The sequence below is a fragment of the Procambarus clarkii genome, chromosome 11 (assembly GCF_040958095.1).
Source record: "Procambarus clarkii isolate CNS0578487 chromosome 11, FALCON_Pclarkii_2.0, whole genome shotgun sequence".
Lineage (NCBI taxonomy): Eukaryota > Metazoa > Arthropoda > Malacostraca > Decapoda > Cambaridae > Procambarus > Procambarus clarkii.
The window spans coordinates 18,217,820-18,232,495 of record NC_091160.1 but is presented as its reverse complement, the minus strand read 5'-3'; positions in this window follow the sequence as shown (position 1 = coordinate 18,232,495).

The following is a 14,676-nucleotide window of genomic DNA, read 5'->3' as shown; positions in this document are numbered from 1 at the left end:
TCACCACACCAGAAATAAATATCTCTTTGATATCCCCAGAGTTAAACTTAATCTGTGTAAACACTATGCAAATAAAGGGACCCAGTTTATGGAACTCACTCCCTACTGATTGAAAAGCTGTCCAACTTTTACATCACTCAAAATCAATACTAAAAAGTACCTAATTTCATCTTCATAGTTTTTCACTTTTTGCCTTAAAATTGCACTGTATCAATTGCTACCCAATCTCCCAACCTTTATGTTCCCAATTTTTACATCTTTACCATTGTGATCATTGCTGTTTTCTTATATGTGCTGCCAATCTGTTGTATGGTGTTTATAAATCTTGTTTATCTGTATCTTTTGCTACCCAGTCTCCCAATCTTTATGTACCCAATCTGAACATCTTTACCATTGTGATCATTGCTGTCTTATATGTGCTGTCAATCTGCTGTATGGTGTCTATTAACCTTGTTTAATTTACTAATCAAGCTGTCAATGTAATCAATCAGAGCTTTAATATAACAATATGCTTTAATATACCTACTTATCTCTCTCATCTCATTTTTCTCTTGTAATGTATCTTTATCATTTATCAATTCTGATTGCAATTACCTACTTAAAATTATCTGCTAGACTAAGGACCTGCCCGAAACGCTGTGCGTACTAGTGGCTTTACAAGAATGTATATACTGTACTATCCAATGTATTCTCACAAACCCAATGTACCTTCTTGTATATATATAAATAAAATAAAATAAAATAAATGAAAAAAAATTTGACTGAGGTGGATGGGGTGAGGTGGTATTTAATAAGTATGAACCTCATGAACCTCATACTCTCTGACCAAACTAAGTTCCAAAGGGTAACGAAGGACACTACAGCCGAATTGAAAGCAAAGGTCAACAAACTGATCGAAACTGTGAACGCCAAGAAATCCGGACTCCAACTGCCAAAGATCATTGGGGAATATAAACCTGGATATGCGTATGGAAATGTCAAGATACACAAGCCTGGAAACCCACTTCGGCCAATCATTAGCCAGATACCCACACCCACGTACAAACTGGCGAAGCGACTCAACGGCCTGCTGACTCCTTATGTTCCTTGCGCCTTCAGCCTGAAGTCTTCAAAGGAATTTGTTGACTTACTGCGGGGCACACGGGCCACAAGGATAAAAGCCTCGTTTTGACGTAGAATCGCTGTTCACTAACGTACCAGTGGACGAGACAATCGGGATGATAGCCGACAGAGTGTATCGTGATCCAGCCTGTACTCCTCTTGACATACCAGAAAATATCCTAAGGAAACACCTCCAAGCTTGTACTAAAGAGGCACCCTTCTTGAGCCCGGATGGGCACATGTATAAGCAAGTAGATGGGGTCGCCATGGGTTCTCCCCTAGGTGTCCTGTTTGCAAACTTCTACATGGGTACCATCGAGCAAAAAGTCTTAGTCGACATGAACATGAAACCGGCCATATACTGCAGGTATGTTGACGACATTTTTACACAGGTACCTGATGTCAGACATCTGCAGGAGTTGAAGGAGGCATTTGAGCGGAAATCCGTGCTGCATTTCACTTATGAGATGGAAAAGGATGGGAAGCTGCCCTTTCTAGATGTAACAGTCATGGAAAAGAGCGGAGGTTTCCACACTGCAGTCTACACTAAGGAAACGAAGATAGGAATGTGCCTAAATGCCAAAAGCGACTGCCCAAATAGGTACAAAAGGAGTGTTGTTAACGCATATGTCGACCGTGCTCTCAGCCACAGCTCAGAATGGAAGCAAGTCGATGAAGAACTCTGTTGGGTAAGGCAGGTCCTAGTCAACAACGGCTTCTCCAATGGTTTCGTCGAAGACATCATAAGAAGGAAAGTGAAACGCCATGCAACCTCTGAAGAGACAACCAACACAACACCTATACCCCCTATTAGACTATTTTACAGGAACTTCTTTTCCACAGCTCATAAAACGGAGGGAAGGGTCCTGAAAGATATTGTTAATAGAAACGTTATCCCTACAGACAAAAATCAGAGGATACAACTGACGATTTGCTATAAAACCAGAAAAACGGCCAGCCTACTCATGAGAAACTCTCCAGACACAAAACAGAACGCTTTAAAAGAGACTAACGTCGTCTATGCCTTCAAATGCCCTCTTGGGGACTGTAAGCTCCAAAAAAAACCAGTATATAGGCAAGACAACAACATCTCTTTCTAGGTGTTTAACGATGCATAAGCAACAGGGCTCCATTAAGGAACATATAATCTCTTCCCACAACCAAACCATCGCCAGAGAAATCCTAGTAAACAACACAGAAATCATCGATAGATACAGCGATAGCAGGCGGCTTGACGTTTGCGAGGCATTACACATCAAGAAGTCAACACCAGCAATCAACAGCCAATTAATGCACAACTATATTCTACCCACCTCAAGACTCCCCTCCAATATAGAAGCATCAAGAAATATGGACCAATAGGCTTTCTACAATCACTTCTATTCAATACTCATTGTTTCATGTTCTGGCTTGTGTTGATGAAATTAATACCACCTCACCCCATCCACCTCACTCAAATGTAGATATATACAAAATCGAAGATGTGTAAGTTCTATTCAGTTGTGTATGTGTTAACTAAAGTCTTAGAAAATGTAATAAGTTTTACGAAACGCGCTCAAGTGTCGCGTCAGACTAGAAATAAAAATGAATTTTGGAGAATTGATTTTTGAATTACCTCCAACAGTGAAAAGAAATGTACGAAAGATTGAGAAAATTCGTGTTAGAATTATTAATCTTACTTTTTCGGTCATATTTAATAATATATGTATATATATATATATATATATATATATATATATATATATATATATATATATATATATATATATATATATATATATATATTGTCGGGGTTCACCTCCTATGAGAGGGGAAAGCTGCCCTCAGTAACAGTACACTCAAGGTCACTCACCGTAGCCCTGCGGGTCTTCACTCTATCCTCGCGGCGCCACTGTATGCCAGGAGGGTATCCCAGTCAATCCTAACCGGCCTCTGATCGAGAAGGAGTGGGAACACAACTTGTTCTCTTAACTGTTGTATGCCCGCCCCAAAATAGGGCTCTACTACTAACCACAAGGTCGCCAACTGGTGTTTTCGGTGTCCAGTAACACGTCAGTGGTTTTGTTGAATTGTGGTAACAGTGGCAAGAACACACTCAATATGTCTGATATCAGGCAGGTATTTACTTCTATCGCTCTCTACTTTCAGGTATTATATAGCCAAAAGAAATATGGAGGGGATGATATAAACACCAATGTACTTTGTATTTTACTTAAAACTCATTCAAAGACATCACAAGATTATATCAATAAGCAAACAGCTGTTTCAGGCGGGAGTCGCTCGTTCCCACACATATAATATCCCACACATTTGCAGTCTCCGTGGTGTAGTGGTAAGACACTCGCCTGGCGTTCCGCGAGCGCTATGTCATGGGTTCGTATCCTGGCCGGGGAGGATTTACTGGGCGCAATTCCTTAACTGTAGCCTCTGTTTAACGCAACAGTAAAATGTGTACTTGGATGAAAAAACGATTCTTCGCGGCGGGGATCGTATTCCAGGGACCATAGGATTAAGGACTTGCCCGAAACGCTACGCGTACTAGTGGCTGTACAAGAATGTAACAACTCTTGTATATATCTCAAAAAAAAAAAAAAAAAAATATGAACTTACCAAGCCGGCAACGCTCCCCCTCTCGTCAATGTCAAAATCAGCTGGGCGACTACCCCCACGCGAATGTTATTTTATCTGTTTGCTTGTGTGAGGCGCCAGTTTCTTTAAGTTCTCAAAGATCACTAGAAGTTCGAACACACAATATTTGCGACAATAGCACGCAAATACTTCGCTACACTGATCTTGGGCTCAATCAAACATTTCTATATTAAAGGTGACAATAATTCACTGTCATGGTATTACACACTGCCCTTCATTTAATGTTAACGTATGCAAGTATATTTCACTGGAGTTCTCAGTAATTCCTTCCGTGGGCGATAACACAATTAATCACTGCACACATGAATGACCATTCAATACACAAGCATAGACATATATATATATGTGGATGAGTCATAGACATCAATAATGGTAATAACATAGTTACTGGGCACATAGCCTAACTCCCAAATACTGGCATATTTATATATATATATATATTCTCTCACTGTATGATCATATTAAAGTCTCAAAAAAGACATTATCAACACAGTAAATTAATCAATTACTCCGGGTGCCTGCATACAACAATAATAATCATATATATCGTGAGTACTCTTTATAGTCCCACTGCACACTTGTGCCTTACTGTGACATAGGTGAGCCTTGCTCACGACATACAAAATACTCAGGCTAAATAATATAGCTGACTAAAGAAGAATTGGGAGGGAAACTAGTATCACCTACTTCCACCTATCCTCCGGTGAGAGTTGAGTTGTAGCTCCTGGTCCTGGCTCCTGCCTCGTGTAGGGAACGCCCCCACACACACCTGTCGTGTCCTACAGGAACTTAATCAACGTCCCACCGTAAGCGCGTCGTCTCCGTGCCTTTTCACTGCAGGTCCGTGCTCCTCCTCGACTTCTTGTGGGGTTGGAGTCGGTCTCCCGGCCGTCAACTTCTCCTCCCAGCTACGGCTGCCCGCCTACATCTCGGCTGCAGTCGTTCGGATTCCCGAATAGTTTTTTTCTTCCGCTGCTTCCCAGTGGCTCGGTCCAGCCACTACGCCACGCCGTCACAAACGGGTGAACTGCCTCAGACGTCGCATACGTCACTGCACAGACTTCACTTCTTCTTGCACAATACCTGTCCTGGAGCACTTGTTGCTCAATATCCCGTCGATTCCCTCTCTGGTCCAACACATGAACGAAGGAAGACCTCACAGAGTACTGGCAGACTTCGGGTGACACGTAAAATCCACGGGAGCGGGAAACAACTGTCAAACTGACAGGACCAATCTCCGCACGTCCAACCACCTTGACGTGTCGTGTCAGACTGATGCCCTCCGGAGGATTGGCTCAGCAACTACGTCATCACTGTGGAGCTATCAGCCGTCGCATACGTCGCTGCCTAGACTCCACTCTTGCACAACACCTGTTCCTGGAGCACTTGTTGCTCAATATTCTGTCAATTCCTTCTCTGGTCCAACACATGAACGAAGGAAGACCCCACAGGTGATGGCAGACCACGGGTGATGCGTAAGTCTTCCGGAGACGGGGTAAACTGTTATACTCAAATTCTGTCAGTTGAAATGTCAGTTATCCTCACAGGCTCAGAGTAGAAGGACCTCGGCTAGGCAGATATATACCTTGCTATCTCAGTCAATAAATATATACAGAAGCGACTACTGTGCTTACCTTCTACCCGAACAAGGCAAACGAATACTGGTAGCAGCAGTGGGATCCAGAAATTTTTTTTTCTGGAAAGAAAAGTTCAAGTGCCCAGCATCGCCTCGTGTTCCAGCCGCCACCGCCACCGCCATAAGCCGCCATCCTGCCACCCACGCATCAAATATTGTGCCAGACCGGGGTCCTGCCATTAACCACTACTCCAGGCCAACGTTTCAGAAGTAAGGGTCAATATTTTCCTGTGAGAATGCTCATTCATCAGTGAGGAGGAAGGAAGCTTCCCGCGCCAGCCATTTTTTTGAACCTCGCGCCAACACGTGGGAACCTACACCCATCACCACCACCCAAGCTGACAGCATCTAAGCTTTGTGAGTGTTCAAGCTACTGCAATCGTGGTCAATCATCGTCGCAACTATCAACTGAGAATCGTATGTGCTGTATTGTTCCTTGAGAATATTTGGTGGACTGCAATTGTTTGACTAGTGTCGCCTCCCCAGGCTCACACACCTCGCCTCCCTCTAAGCTCACACCTCGCCACCAGCCCCTGCTACATCGTTTTGTGTGAACTTCTCCTAGAAAATTGTGTTCTCAATATCGTCGTCTCCGAATTTATCTTCGCGCTCCCAAGATCAACAGTGTGGGGTCCCTGAGTTTCGCGCCACCGCCGCCAGGAGTGCTGCTGTCGAACCAGATTGTAAACAAACCCTCACATGTGCCACTTCACAAGCCCTGCCACCGTTTTTGTGTTGGCCGCTGTTATACTGCAAATCGTACAGCCCTGAGTTAAGTAATTGTGAGCTAAGATAGCGTGTGCTATGTTTTAATGAGGTTTAACGTAAATATATCCAGAATATCCTGTGAATTACCCATTCAGTGACTTGTTAAATATTGGAGCCGCCTCAGTACTCAACTCCCCACAATTTCCTTGTGTGATTTCAACATTCCTGCTTCTTACAGTAATTTCATTGAATTTTAATTGTTCTCCTAGAGTGTTATTGGTAAATTTAAATTCCAGTGAAGTAAGAAATCCTTGTTTTAGTAGCAGTTAAGGATTTGTACAATATAATTTTTTTTTAATTCCTCCAGGCCTAAAATTTAAATTTATTCCTTCAACATTGCATATCATAATTTTTTTACCATAGTTATATACATTCCTGTGTCCAGTTTATGTGCTACATACATATTTCTTGCATTGCCACTTGTTGTGTTGAATCTTTTTAATGAAATTTTGCAATTGCACTTCCAGTTTTTATATTCTCAATTGCTGTGCTTAGTCTGGTTTAATTAATTTACATACATCTAATTCCAGTCATTTTTTTTAATGAAAGATTGCTAAATTTAGTTTACAATTGCTTGTTCTTGATTATTTTCTTGCCTAGCCCAATTTAATAATTTTATTTCTGCCATTTTCACTTTAGCCAAGTTGATATTTTTTTGTGTGTTTATTTTTGTGTATACTATTTCTGATGCCAGGTGCACTTAATTATAATCTGCGTTCAAATATTACTTCCACGGCTGTGACAATGCCTACCACTGTTGAAACCCCTTCAGAATCAATGGGAACAGTTGCTCGTCCCAATGGCCAGAGATCAGCTCAGGAAATGGCTATTTCTCTTTTTGCTGGGGAATCGCGTTTATTAGAATCATGGTTTAGTAAGGTTGAAGCGAAAACAGTTGCACGTTTTTCTAAGCCTACTGATGCCGAATAGTTAGCAATTGCACGGTCAGCCGTGGACACAACCAAAGGTGATGCACGTTTTGTTGTTGATGAGAAAGCCATTGTTAGCCTCCAGTCTTGGCCTGAATTTAAGGATTTCTTTCACCGTCGCTTTGTTAATAAAGGAGACCTTGACCCATATAGGTTAGTCAAGAAAATTGCCAATACCACCATGCAGCCTGGTGAATCGTTTAATGCGTTTACTAGCCGTCTCGATCAGTATCTGTATGCCTTAGTTTCTGCTATGAATAATTCGACTTGGTTAGATAAAGACAATAATCTGTCCCCTGAGGCTATGGCCAAAATGATAGCATTTGGTACTTTAATGCATTTTGCCCCCGAGCATACAAAACCAATCGTTGAGCAACAAAATTTTGGTGTTAAACATGAAATTGGTGAAGTATTTGAGGCTATTAACAATGCCGCAGATAAACTAGCTCCCCGAAGTGCTCAACTGTTGCCACCCTCTGATGCTGTAAATGTAGTTACAAGCTCTCAGCATCCTCCCACAAATTCTCAAAACTCTTGGTCGCAGAAGCGTACCCATGCTCGTAGCCCCCAGTCAAATTCGCCGCCTCATAAAATGCCGAAACGCCATAGTCCACAACCATCCACTCCCTCATGTTGGCATTGTGGTAAGAGTAACCACCTTGCAAGGGACTGTTGGTCCGCCCCTAGATCATCACCTCCTAGACAATTCTCTCGGCCCCCTCATCAATCTAATCATTCTAGGCTTCCATATTGCACGTACCATAAACAAGTTGGTCACCACACTGCGGATTGTAGAGCTAGGCAAAGGACATCTCCACCTCGTAACTCCCATGGGCAGTCTTGGCGAGGCTCACAGCGTCCAAGACATTATCAGAACTCTCGTAATTACAACTCCCAGCCCAGCTATAATGCAACTTCAAATTATAATGCTCAGTCACAGAATGCTGGAGCTCAGAATGTTCACTCCATGTCGCCGGGAAACCCCCAAGGCCATCCGCTAACCAATTCAAGCTAACCAATCCTAGTGCCCTCCCTGTGTATTCAGTAGCTACCCAAAATAGATTTGGACACTTGACAGAGGAGGACACTGACTCTAGACCAGTTGTAGATGTTGACGGATCCACAGTAAATTTGACACAAACAAGACGCAGATATCCCAGACAACATAAGTCAAAAGTAGTAACTTGTCCAGTCTCAAGTGATGGTCCCCTTGTATCAGCCATTGTACATGGTAGAGTTATAAAAGTTTTTCTTGACTCAGGTGCAAAAATTAATATTGTCAAGCCCTCAGCTCTTAGAGACATTGAAAGTATGCACCCGCACCCTACTATTTTAAAACAGTCACACATACCTTTTCTAAGTGGTATTTCAGGAAATAAAGTAAAAGTTCAGGGTGAAATTGACCTCCCACTCAAGTTCAATGATGTCACATTGTCTATAACATGTTTAGTTGTTGACATTATTCATTTTCCTGGAGACATTCTCTTAGGTCTGTACACCATGATTGATGAAAATATTGCATTGTTTCCCCATCGTTGGAACATAAGTATCAAAGACCATGTCATACCCTTGTGTAGCATGTATCGACAGGGCCACGAGTTCAATCTTCAATCAGATTATGTTAATTTTGTTGACACCCGCCTTGCAAGCGTAGGTTTGTCAGATCATTGTCGTGGTAGCATACCCGAGAAAACAGGCACTCGATTGAAGCATAGTAGTTGTGCAGTTGTTAAGGAGAATGAGTATCGGGACTTTCTGGAAGGGGACGCCCTAACGGATTCTCGTTGTCTCGCTCGCCTGGCAGCTTCCATCTCTGAAGTCAGTGGTTCCACGGCTACTGACACTGTGCTACACCCTCATTCTCTCACCAGAATAAGAGTTAAGGTTCAGGGAGTGCCTGAGTTGTCGGATGTGATTGCGGAAAGTGAAACATGTAAAGTGAATGGTACATTTGTTGAACCCTCCTGGCACACAGTGCAGGATGGTACTGTCACACTTTTTATCGCAAACACAAGTAATGCCGATATCCATCTCCAGTCTGGTACCCATGTTGTAGATTTTGCCCATTACTCGTTACCGGTGCGAGTTGTGGATGATGTCTCCATGGATCATACTGTTTGTACACTCACACCAGGAGAACAGGGATCTCAGCCAGAGGTGCAAGCGCAACACCTCAGTCCTACTGATTTTCCTGACTCTGTGGCTCAGCTTTTGAAAATTTTGAACAAGAATAGAGCTGTTGTTGCTCTACCAGGAGAAAAATTAGGTCTCACTCCTCTCATTACACATAAAATTCCCCTTGAACAAGGAACTACGCCTATTTATGTACCAGCTTACCGTCTTCCCCATTCTCATAGAGCAGAAGCAGATAGACTTGTAGAAGAAATGTTACAGAGTGATGTAATTGAATCGAGTAATTCGCCATGGAACGCTCCATTGATTCTTGTACCAAAGCGAGATGGGACTTGGAGACCTGTAATCGATTATCGCAAGCTTAACAGAGTAACAATACCTGATCGTTTCCCACTGCCAGTTCTAAATGATTTGTTGCAAAGTATTGGTCGAAACAAAGTATTTTCTACGTTAGATTTGTTGCAGGGATTCTGGCAAATCCCCCTTGATGAGGAAAGTAAACAATTGACAGCCTTTAGTACTCCCAATGGTCATTTTCATTTCAAAAGAATGCCGTTTGGTTTGCGTAGTAGTCCAATAACCTTTTCACGGCTCATGACAAATCTATTTTGTAGATTGATAGGAAGTACGCTTCTAGTTTACCTTGATGATCTCATAATCATGTCGCAAGATGTTCAGACTCATTTCCAGAACCTTGAAAAAGTACTTGCAAAGCTCGCTGAAGCTAATTTAAAAATAAAGCTTGCAAAATGTTCATTTTTAAAGCAAAAGATTAATTTCCTAGGTCATACAGTTACACCTTCAGGTATTACATTGAATGAATCAAAAATTATTGCTGCCCGTGATTTTCCAACACCTCGTACCGCAGAAGCCGTAAGACAGTTCACAGGTCTTGTAGGATTTTATCGTTCATTTATTGCTGGATTCTCTATTATAGCCGCTCCGCTTTACAAGTTGCAAAGAAAAGATGAACCCTTTGTTTGGGGAGAGGCCCAGGATCAATCATTCAAAAAACTCAAAGCAGCCTTGATTTCGTCACCTGTCCTTAGGTACCCAGATTTTTCTAAACCTTTTACGTTGGTTACAGATGCTAGTGACATAGGTCTAGGTGCTGCATTACTTCAAGCAGAAGGTCACAGAGATCACGCAATAGCTTATGCTAGCCGTACTTTATCTAAAGAAGAGAAAAATTATAGTGCAACAGAACGAGAAGCCTTGGCAGTTGTTTGGGCACTTAAACATTTCAAGGATACAATTTATAATTACCCAGTTCATGTTCTTACAGATCACCAACCATTAATTCCCTTGTTCAAAAATAAGAATCCAGTTGGAAAGTTTGCTAGATATTTGCTCACAATTCAAGAATTCAATCCCACATTTGGATATATTCCAGGAAAGCAAAATGTTGTAGCCGATGCGTTTTCTCGACACGTAGCTGCGATTCAGTTAAATTACCCAGCATTAGATGCTACAGTAGTAGAAACGGAACAAAGACAAGACCCCATATGGGCACCCGTCATTAAATTTTTGACTAAGCAAGACACTCGCCCGATTCATAAACCGCCAGTACCATTGAAAGAATTAGTTATGTTGGACAATTTACTGTGTAGAGCAGTAAAGCTAGGGACAGCCCCGAGGAAATGTTGTCAGTTAGTTGTTCCAGCTGTCTTGGTACCAACTGTGTTAAAAATTATCCATGATGCTCCTGCAAGTGCACATCCAGGAAAGGATCGTACACTCCAACAAGGTCGATTGAAATATTTTTGGCCAAAAATGGCTAAGGAGATTGCTCATTATGTTGACAGATGTTTAACTTGTTTACAGCACAAGGGACATGTTTCAGGACCTAATCCAATTCAGGTGTACCCAGCAACTAAAGCTCCTTGGGAACGAATATCGATGGATTTATTGACAAATTTTGCGGAAACAGAGAAAGGGAACAAACATTTGCTTGTAATGGTCGATAATTTTTCACGGTTTTGCGAACTAGTTCCTATCCCGAACAAAACAGCAGAAACCATAGCCAGCGCATTCCATGACCAAATAATTTGTAGATATAGTATGCCTAAAGTAATCCTTTCAGATAATGGTCCAGAATTCAGTAATAGTATTCTAACTAGCTTGTGTGATTTATATAACATCAAAAACCGTAGCATCATGCCTTATCATCCGGCAAGTAATGGACTAGCTGAACGTACTAACAGGAAAGTGTTAGATGCCTTGAGAGTCACGTTGAATTTTGATAACAACAATTGGGATGATTTTATACCCTTAATTCAGTGTGCTATAAATTCTTCAATTAATGTTTCTACTGGTGACACACCTCACACTATTCTTTATGGTACCGATAAGATCCTCCCTAATGAATTGATTAACGTACCTCCTACTCCCTTATATAACGTAGATGATTTTGTTCAAGTGAAGCGTAGACAAATGCTACTAGTATTCAAGAAAATACGAGAACAACTGTCCAAAGCAACAGCCGAGTTCACTCTAGCAAGGAATGCACGAGCTAAACCCAGTAAAATAACTATTGGATCTGTAGTAATGATACTTAACCAACACAGGTCTGGTCCTATGTACAAGTTAACTAAGAAATTTTTGGGTCCATATAAGGTAATCGAGCTTATTAAAGGTAACAAATACAGACTTAAGAACTTGTTAACAGGAGAGTATATAAATGAACATTTAGACCATATGAAGTTAGCTAAAATGACTGTTGACGAGACTGATGAGGAAGATGACAATGAACTTACCCAGACAGATACTCCTACTCGGACACCACCTTCTGTGGTTGACAGACCACTGGATGTTCAGCAACCCCATACTAGCAATTATAATCTTAGATCTAGACCTCTCGTTTCAACCGTGCACTCACCACATGTCCATTGGCTAGATGTTAACGAGGATATCTCTCAAGATGATAGTTTGTCACATGAAGTTTCATCTGTTCCGAACCTTCAGTCAGAGCCAGAGTTGTATAGTGCTCTGGATGAGCTAGGTGTAGATATCCGCAGAATTTATAATTGATTGCACTCTGCAGTTATTCTGTTTGTTTTGAAAAAAAAAAATCATTTGCAGTATTTCTACCACATGTGTCTTATTATTACCATTATATATAATGTATAGTTTTTCTCAACTTTATTTTGTTATGAATTAGATGCCATTGTTAAGTCTACTACCATTTGTATTTTTACAGTGCTTGTCATAAGAGTTATTATTGTTCTAGCAACCACATTGTGGCCAGTGAATCCTGACTGCTATCACGCAGATGTTAGTCTTCTTGTTCCAGGTTTTGTATATAGCTTGTAAATATATGGCACATTATATATATTGTACATTGGTCTTGTAAATATATTGTATTAATTCAGAAAAAAAAAAAAAAAAAAAAATCATTATCTATCTTGAAATTCAATTGTGGTTGTTAGGTCAGAACTTTGTTCTATTAATGTAATAATTGTTTAATTTTGTATGGTTTTCAAGCACATGCCATTGACACATGTTAATAATTTTGTTTAGGCAATACCTTGAGTTGTATTGTTCATATCTGATCAGTAGACATACACATGTTCTTAATACTCTGGTTTAATCAAAGCTTGTTACCATAATTTTCACCTATTATGATGAATTTTTTTTTTGGTGCATATATGCCGAGTTGTTAGTATTACGCACACCTGATCTTCTTTCAATGTTTTATTATGCAAATTTCACATGTAAGCCATTATTGAATGCCACCGAGGTCCTTTCAGTATCATTGTAACTATATAGCTAGCCAGAGCTTGTCGACAAGGGACGTCGACTTGGTAGCGTGTCCGAGCGGTGTTATACTCAAATTCTGTCAGTTGAAATGTAACCAATCACAGGCGAGTAGGCCTCTGACGTCATGCCAGACAGAGGAGCATCAAGCATGCTCCCAGCAGCCTCAGTTATCCTCACAGGCTCAGAGTAGAAGGACCTCGGCTAGGCAGATATATACCTTGCTATCTCAGTCAATAAATATATACAGAAGCGACTACTGTGCCTACCTTCTACCCGAACAAGGCAAACGAATAAAACTGTCCGACTGACAGGACCCCCCAGCGCACGTCCGACCTCCTTGACGTGCTGTCTTAGACTGATGGCGCCAGCGCGGCGCGATGACCGGACCCCCCTTCCTTCGTGACGTCATATTCGCCACGGGAGGTTTTCATTGGCTCCCTGTGCCACATCGCTGTCGGTGACCAATCCGGTGTCACTGACGTCACACAGTTTTGGCGGGAAAAGAGAAGAGCCAGCGCCATATTGGCTTCCTAAAGGGCTTAAACCACAGCCCAAAATACTCCTCTTTTATAAATTTATCGGCACTCCGAGAACACTCCACTCTCCCACATATACCAAACTGATGCCTGCAACGTAGAGAACGCTCTGGTAAAGTGGACATGACTCTTACTGCAGGCGTGGGAGAAATATAAGGGGGGGAACACCGTCACATACCCCTCCCCTTAAAATAAGAGTCATGTCTGGTTAGTGCATACAGGACAGGGCCTCTGCTACTACGTTGTCTTCCCATCAGATGAGTTTAATTTCCAACCAGTATTCCTGCCGCCAATGCGAAACGCTCCTTACGTATCCGTCGACCGTTCCCACGGCCACTCCTGGTGTTCATTGTTCCTTCAGCATGGACAGAGGACTTTGCACCTCTTGTCCATACACCAGCTGGAAAGGTGAGAAACCTAACGATCCTACCACTGTGTTATGCATGGCAAACAACGCAGGACATACTGCTTCATCCCACTCAGTTCCCTGCTCTGTGTAGAACACTCTCATCAGCATGCCGTCCTGTACGTAACAATGAGTGGCCCTCTCAGGACCAACACGTCCTCCATTGGCCTCATGAATCAATTCGGGGAATTCTATCTGCTGCAACTCTCCAAGACGAGTGCGGTCCACTCCGAGAGAACTGGCGAGGGTCACCTGTAACTCTCCATCCGGGCTGCCTTCGCCCTCCACTCGTTCTCCGGGTCCCACGAAGAGGTGATCGATTCCCAGGCTATCGGACGTCTCCTCAGCCCCATGAGATTCACACCCTCCGTGTCCTTCGCACTGCCTCGGCGTCACAGCACAAACCGGGAACGCCGCCATGGCGATTCCTTTCTCGTCCCCACAGGCGTCTAACACTCCACCTGTCTCCTCATAGTGCTCTATGCACTCCTCGCCTTTCGCGAGATTCGGGAGGACATATCCTCCACATGCGTCATTTCCCAAGATGACTTGTGCCTCCATCATGGGCATTGATGCGCAGACCCCCACAACTAGGGTCTGGCAGCCATAATCAGAATTCAGAGTCACCTGGTGGGGGGGCATCCTCACTGGGCCTCCCACAGTGGTCACACTTGCCATCCCCACACTGGTACTCTCGTAACCCTCGGGGAACAGGGTTTCACTCACCAGGGTAAAATCTGCCCCAGTGTCTCTAAATAT